The sequence below is a fragment of the Juglans regia genome, chromosome 16, assembly GCF_001411555.2.
Source record: "Juglans regia cultivar Chandler chromosome 16, Walnut 2.0, whole genome shotgun sequence".
Classification (NCBI taxonomy): domain Eukaryota; kingdom Viridiplantae; phylum Streptophyta; class Magnoliopsida; order Fagales; family Juglandaceae; genus Juglans; species Juglans regia.
The window spans coordinates 8,792,181-8,800,066 of NC_049916.1; positions in this window are offsets into that span (position 1 = coordinate 8,792,181).

The following is a 7,886-nucleotide window of genomic DNA, read 5'->3' on the forward strand; positions in this document are numbered from 1 at the left end:
TGTTCAAAGACTATTTTCATATTCAAAAACCAACTATTTAAATTCAAATATCCGTTTTATAATCAAAGACCCTTTTTTATATTCGAAAATCATTTTCATATTTAAAATGCTTTGGCATAACTTAACTGAACATCTTCATCTTATTATATCATAGCGTATCATATCATATCAAATTGTATACCATGTTTAACCCCCGTGGTAAGGTTGTGCTATCCCCGGTGCCAAATCAGGCATTATCATATTGTGAAACTTTCCATTTTTTAATCTTGGAGCCTCTAATGTGCACACAGGAAAGAACACATAAAAGATCACTTGGTTTCTAAAGTGGGTGCACTCATATCATATCATATCATATTGGTACCAACCATATCACGTGAACTACTATCATCATATTAGAACTATATTCAGAATCAGAATCAAAACATATAAGTATGCCAATGGTTTTTCTTATCTATATCATATCAAACCACGAGTTGAACATATTCATATCATTTCCATTTGATCATAAAAAACCCATAACCAAAGGACTACACGGTTATAGGTCTTTTATACACATTTCGTATGAATGGAATTTCTGTGACATAAATGAATGGCATGTACGAAAAGAGAAAAACAAAGACAAAGTTAAATCTCATAGCAGCTTTACAGAAGGCAAGCAACTTTGACTTGAAAAAGAAAAGCTACACGGCAAGGTGGAAATTTATGAAATTATACCTTGAATGGCATGTACTAAAAAGATGAGGAAAAATAAATAAACTTATGGTAGCAACACATTTCTTTTAACACAACAGAGGCTGCAACAGAGAGTGTTCAGGCTCACCATAAAAGAAGTACAGAGCGATGGAAAGGTGGCTGGAATGAATTCATCAGCAGCAGAAGTTTCTGTGCATTATGGCGGAGCTGTGAGGTGAGAGAGAGATTGTTTGGTGTTGTTAGCTAGAGAAAGAAACAGTGGAGGGAAGGAGAGATCTCGTGATGGAAGCTTACAAAGAGGGACAAAGCGACGGTCGTTCTGGGTGGCAGGATAGAGATCAACGACGACAAGGCGGGATGGATGGGTTCACGCATGTGGGCTCTCTTACGGTGGTTTTTTCGGCAAGATGGTAGATGTAGATTCTGTTTGCCGTGATGGACTGAGGGGCTTGTGGTGTTTCACGAAGGTTGCATGGCGTCTGCTCGAGGCAGTGGTGTCGAGGGATGGATGGTGAAATGCTCGCGGTAGTTGACAGCTTGTAGAGGAGTTGTGGATTGTCGTTTGTTGCTCTCCCCTGGAGGAGACTTGGTGGCTTGCTGGGTGTGAGTGGAGGTTTGTCGGCTTCTCTTGAATGTTGTGATGGTTCTCTACTGGACGTCGGTGTGTCAAAGGAAGGTGGTGGAGGTCCTTAGGTGTAAGACCCCGCTCCCCAGTAAAGACATTTTTTTTTAATTTTCAGAGAGTTAGTGTGTTACTAAACTTGACTAAAAACTTTTCTTTTAATGACACGCCAGATGCAAAAGATTCTATAAATAAAACAAACTTTATTAAACACTTAAAATTCAAAATAGAGTTTGCGGAAACACTTGTTTGAAAAAATACTAAAATCTCATGTGCTTATTAAAATAACTTATTTAAACCTTAAATCATAAATTGAACATGACATAAACTATCTAGGCTTATGCCTCGCCTCCTTGGGTTAAGTCCTGTCCTGTAGTCTCATCATTATAAATGTCATCACCTGGGGTGGTTTAAAAATATAAAAATATACAAAAATGAGTCAAATACTCAATAAGCAACATATCATACAGTAAATGTAATAAACCTAAGGTTTCTTGAAAAATGTACATACTCATAAATACATACATATATACATAAATAACATGAACATGAACTTATTTTTCACTTATCATAAGCTGATACCCACTGTTGACCCCCGTTAGTTAGGGTTAGCAAATCTAAGTAGATTAAGATTCAGCCCGTGGTCGCGGGTTGTGAAATCCATGCATAAGGAAGATATTCTGGGTGTACTACTAGCATGTACGACCTGGCAATGCAATATGCCCATAACATAGGCCGTTACAAATCTTATGATTCATACATCAACATAATCATACTTGCATATTTGTCATATCATAAATTTTAAAAGAAATCGCATGCATACTTGTCATATAATATCATAGATTTTAAATGAAATTGCATTCTTTTGTAAATTTCCGTGATACATGTTTCCTCACATAAAATCATGATTTTTCATAAATATTTTGATGTATAAATCTTCACATAAAATCATGCATGACTTTTCATAAATATTTTAATGCATAACTCTCACATACAATCATGTTTTGTCATAAATCTACAATCATGTTTTGTCATAAATCTTTTGATGCATAACTCCTTTAATAAAATTATGAATTTTCATAAATAATTTAAGCATAATTCTTCACGAAAAATCCTGGATTTTAATAATTTTATCATGACTTGGATATGTAAAAACAGGCTTCCAATGGATGGCGTACATGCATAATATTTTTATAAAAGACATGTCATTAACCATACATGCATGTAAGGGTATGATCATGTTACTTATCTTACAACGATAATCCACTATTTTCGACTCGTAATCAGTTGCCTATAAAACACGTAATTTGCATAAATTTCTAATTAAACATGTGATTTTATTTAAGATCTAACCTGGTGATTTTATTTCTAATAACCTATAATTCCTAAACCTCAAATCTTCCTAACATTATTCTCAACTGTTAATCCTAAAAAGGTAGGAGCATTTTTGTAATTTAACTAACCCACCTAAAATTGATTCTATTGGTTTCATGCATTCGGGAAGGAGTTTACATGAGAGGCAATGGGCAGTGGGCATACCGTGATCAACAACTAGCGGTGGCTGGGCGCAGTGGCAACGTACTGTGGGAGACTGTGCGACTGAGACAGAGAGTGATGAGAGAGAGAAGCAACGTGATGAGAGAGAGGGAGAGATTACGGGAGGGAAGAACGCACGACATGAGGGAGAGAGAGGACCCATCGTGAGGCCAGGAGAAGCTTGTGACGGACTAGGGATGCCGAATAGCCCTTGGCAACGGTTTCTCTAGGGTCTCGACGTGGAGGAGCTTTCGGTGGTGGTGGTTTGCAGGGGCTCACGTTGGGGACGTACGTGCTCTATTTTGAGGGGCTAAAATAGTGGAGGATGGTGCAACTCGGTGGCTTGTGACCAAGCGGTGGTGTCGATTTCTATTTGTCCTTGCACGGTGGCTGAGGGAAGAGACATGGGCTGCCTTCCCGTGGCTGTAACGCTGGTCTGGCTTCCATTGGCAGTTCACTGTGTGGGTGTCGTGAAGGGCTAGACGTGGAGTTTTCCTTCGGGGCTGGTTCTGTCCGTGGTGGCTGGCGGCTTGTGGGGGACTGTTGTGACTTACAGCAACAAGAAACCCGAGAGGTAAATATCAGAGGTTTCCAGTATGCTATAAGGCTGAGGGGAGGTGGTGGAGGTTATTTATGAAGGAGGAGGGTAGTAGTGCAACTGGGCCTATACATTATGGGAGATGGCTGGGTAGAGGGGCTTGAAGTGGTTCTTAGTATAGGGTGGCTCTCAGTTGTTTTTCCTGGACATGGACTAGAGGTTGTGCATGAAGTGTATAAATAGGGACGTGCATGTTGTGAGTCGTGACTAACCAAAAAAGACATGCAAGGTGGGGAGATATATATAGACGGAAGAAATTTGTTGAATGTGTTCAAATCGAAGTCAACCACTTACTTCTGTAGGATGAAGAGCCGATCATGATGACTAAGAAGAGGAAAGGTGACGAACGTAGGGGTTTGTTCTGGAAATGTACGAGGAGAACTCTAATAAATTTGTGTAATCAGATAACGCGATAGTTGTGGAATTGTAATCGTATTGTGAGAGTTCTATTGAGTGAGTTTTGGTGGGAGTTTGAGACTTGCATGGTTGTAGTTTATAGAGAGAATCAGTTAGGGGTTTTATTATGAAGAGGAATGTAGAATGCTAATAGTGTTTGGAGTCTAACACTCACGAGCTTGGAGTTAAAAAAAAAATAATGTAGTCTTAACTCTAGGTTCAAATAAATATAACTTATCCAATAACCTCTTTTATGGGTTTTAACTCATTTATTGAACCTAATAAAATTATCTATAATTTATTTCTAAAAATATATGATCGGGTCATTACATTAGGCCTTGCTGCAGTGCACGGGGTGGAGAGGGAAAGGTTTGTGCATGGATTGGGGTGCTCTGGTATTGATGGATGAAAAACAAACACTTTTCTTCATATGTTTGCTCTGTGCGATCGTGGTGGGAGGTTTGCTGCGTGCTAGATGTGGGCATGAGGCCGTTGCACACAAGAGCTACTTTGGTTTCCGTTGGACTGGGTTTCCACATATAACACAGCTAGACGAGAGGGGATGGCAGTCGTCAGACATTTGTAAAAGATGGTTATGTGGCAACGAGACGAACGTGCAACGTTGATCGCTTACAACGTGATTTATTCGAGAAGAAAGAGTGATCAAGGGACTCAGAGACTAGAGAGTAGCTCAAAGCACATTTATTCTATATAATTAAAATTAATAATAGCAATACTGATAACTTGAATCAAAATTTATACATGGTATTAATGTAATTTAATAAAATTCATATTATTAATATATGTTAAAATAAAATATTTTTGATAATATTTTAAAATTTAAATAAATAAATAATATATTGTCTAATTTAGGTTCAAGAAGCACCAACCTAAATAAATAATAGTCCATCAACATTCGATAACATTGGTCCATTAAACCTAATTTAGGTTGAATAAGATTATCTATATTCTAACCTTAGAAATATTGGATCGAGTTGTTACAACCTAATTCTAAGACCCTGCATGGGAACCCCTTATCTCGGTGTGAGATTGCATGTTTCCGTGTGAGGAGTTGTTATCGTGAGTGTAACACCTGTATCCAGCACCAAGTCGCTTTCTAAAATTTCTTGTTTTGGATTTATATCTATAAAAAAGTCCATTTGAGTTTTAATGAGTAATTTTAAAGTAGGTTATGAGCCTAAAATTTATTTTGGCGAAGTATGGATTTCTTTGGGCCCAATGTTTGGATAAAGGCCCAAATAATAATTCACGGATCAAGGGGTCGAAATAATTAGAATTTGGCCCAATAAACTCTCCTAAAGGCCCGAAGATATTATTAGATGATGGATTTATTTTGGAGAGGATCAAGGCCGGGATTATTTGTGAAATCCAAGCCCATGATCATATCAATTTTTTTAAATACATTAGGGCTTCAGTTTTAGAGTCCCCTTTAGGTTAGAATTCTTTAAACCCACTGCCTTCTATATATTTAGACCCATGCACAAAATTTCTTTTCTCAACAAATTTAGGGTTTTTACTTTTTAGTTTCACAGCAGCCCCACGTCGCACTTCTTCCCCACGGTAGACCATGGTTATTGCTTTTCACTTGCTCCCTAACCCCACGAAGACCCATGCCAAAGCACTTGGTGGAAACCGCCCAAACCGCAAGCTACCATCAACCAGACTACCGCCCAAAGCCACCTTCAGCCCCCCCCCACTGAGATGTATTGCGGTTACACCACACTAGAACACGTTTAAACCACTGTGAAGCCCTCTATCAACCATTACACATACACCACGGAATGTCACGTCGTAGCACATGTAGCACTTGCCACCAGCGGTTGTTCAGAAACCTAGATGAGAAGATGAGAACCACCAGCGTATGAATGACCACGCAGCTACATCGAGAGCCAAGCATGCTAGAAACCATTGTGAGCCACTTGCAAATAACAAAAGACCTCTGTTCTTACACCACGAAACAGAGCACCTTATCCCCTCCTCCTTCCATGGTTTCACCCTTTACCAACACCCCACTCAACCACCGTGACCTCTCCTCCCACACTCAACCTCTCCGAGTGCCGCCCCATGCTGCCGGCTAGAAAACCAAATCGGGTGGAAACCACATGCGATCACGTGGACAAACTCAGCATCAATAGCAGATTGCACCACCATGTTTCGTAATCCAACGGAGTTCCACCACTGCTTCCCACAGGACAACCACAGTGCCCATCCCTCCACTCCTCTCGATTTTTATCTCACGATAGTTTTCATTTTCCCATCTCAGGTGAGTGGTCCTCACTCAATTCAGTCTCTCGATTAGTCTCTGTATTCCCTTCACAAACTGAAAATGCATGTTAACCTCTTTGTGAGATCCAAAACTCGTATAGTTGAGAGCTTAATCATTTGACGTATAGTTATTAACAGTTAGTCTCGGTTAGTCTCGTATAGTTGTGGTAGAAAGGTGATTGTATTAATTGGACGTGTTTTTACAATGGACTGGGTTTTATCTTAGGCTTGATAATATTTTTGAAGGTTAATCATATGATTATTTGGAGGATGATGTGAAAATTAGAATATTTGTAGAAACAAGATTTCTAGGTTTTCGAGAATTTTAAATTTTGAGGAATTAAAATAAGTTATTCATGTATTTTGGGTTTCACTATAAAGTATGCGTTCAAGTGGAGATTTAAACAAATTACGTGAAAATCTTATAGGTGACGATTAATATTTGTTTGACACTATTGTGGAAAAATTCTGAAAAGTCAAGAAGTTCATGTAAGCGGAGTTCCTATACTAGACTTTGCATAAAAATAAAATAGGCTGAGGTTATTTTTAGAAACTATGCATGTTTTGTTATGAAAATAAATTTGAAACGACCTCAGTTATTTGTTCTGTTTTACTCATGAAATTCTTTATAAGAATAAAGTATTTTCTGGCATGACTGGTGTAGACATGAGCTTATTTTAGCATTATGTTATTGAACTAAGAAGAATGAGTGAATATTGATAATTTTTGCATATGACGTAAAGATGTTTTGAATCTGTTTTGGAAAATGTGAAATGATCTGAATTTCAATACTCTGTTTTGATATGATGTGGCATCTGAAAAAATTTTGGCATGACTTGCTGATTCTATTCTGACTCTTATTCTAGTTCTGATATGGTGATTCTGATTCTGTTTTGGTCTGATATATGACCCTTTTACGGGTGATAATAGTGACATTTGGCCCTATCACAAGATATAATAGTGACTTCTGGCCCTATCACAGGATATAATAGTGACCCATGACCCTATTACGAGATATCATAGTGACCTCTGATCTTGTCACGGGATATAATAGTAATATCTGACCATACCACGAGATAAATAGTGTGGTCTCTGTTTTGAGTGTAATTGCTTTGGTAACATGGTTATTTATGTTCTACTTAACTTTCTGCAGAATGCACAACCCTACCACGTCGGTTATACATGGTATTTGTTCTGATATGATGCTCTGATATGATATGATAAAATGAAGATGTTCAGTCATGTTGTGCCAAATAGGTCTTTGAATTTGATAAGTTGGTTTTTAAATATGAACAATTTGAAGTGTCGCTCTTATTTTATGATAATATGTATTTTTGAGATTTGCATATTGAAATTGAAATGCTTTGTTTCTGCATTCTGAATTCTGTAAATGGTCATGTTTACATACTAGTATATGTTCTCTACTTACTGAGTTGTTGATAACTCACCCCTTATCTACACAATATTTTTCAGATAATATAGGAAGTCTTAGAGCATTCTCATTGGATTGGCCAAATTCATTTTCAAAATTTAACTAATATCACACTTTTTTGCATTTGCCTATTCTATTTAAATTCAATCTCCACATTGGATTAGCCATCCACTCTCTCTATAATAATAAAATATTATTAAATTAATAATTTTTTTATTTAATTTATTTATATCACATTTTATAATTCTACCAATTTAATATTAATAATAATTATATTTTAATTAAATTAATATTAAAAAAATCATATTTTCAAATGTCATTTA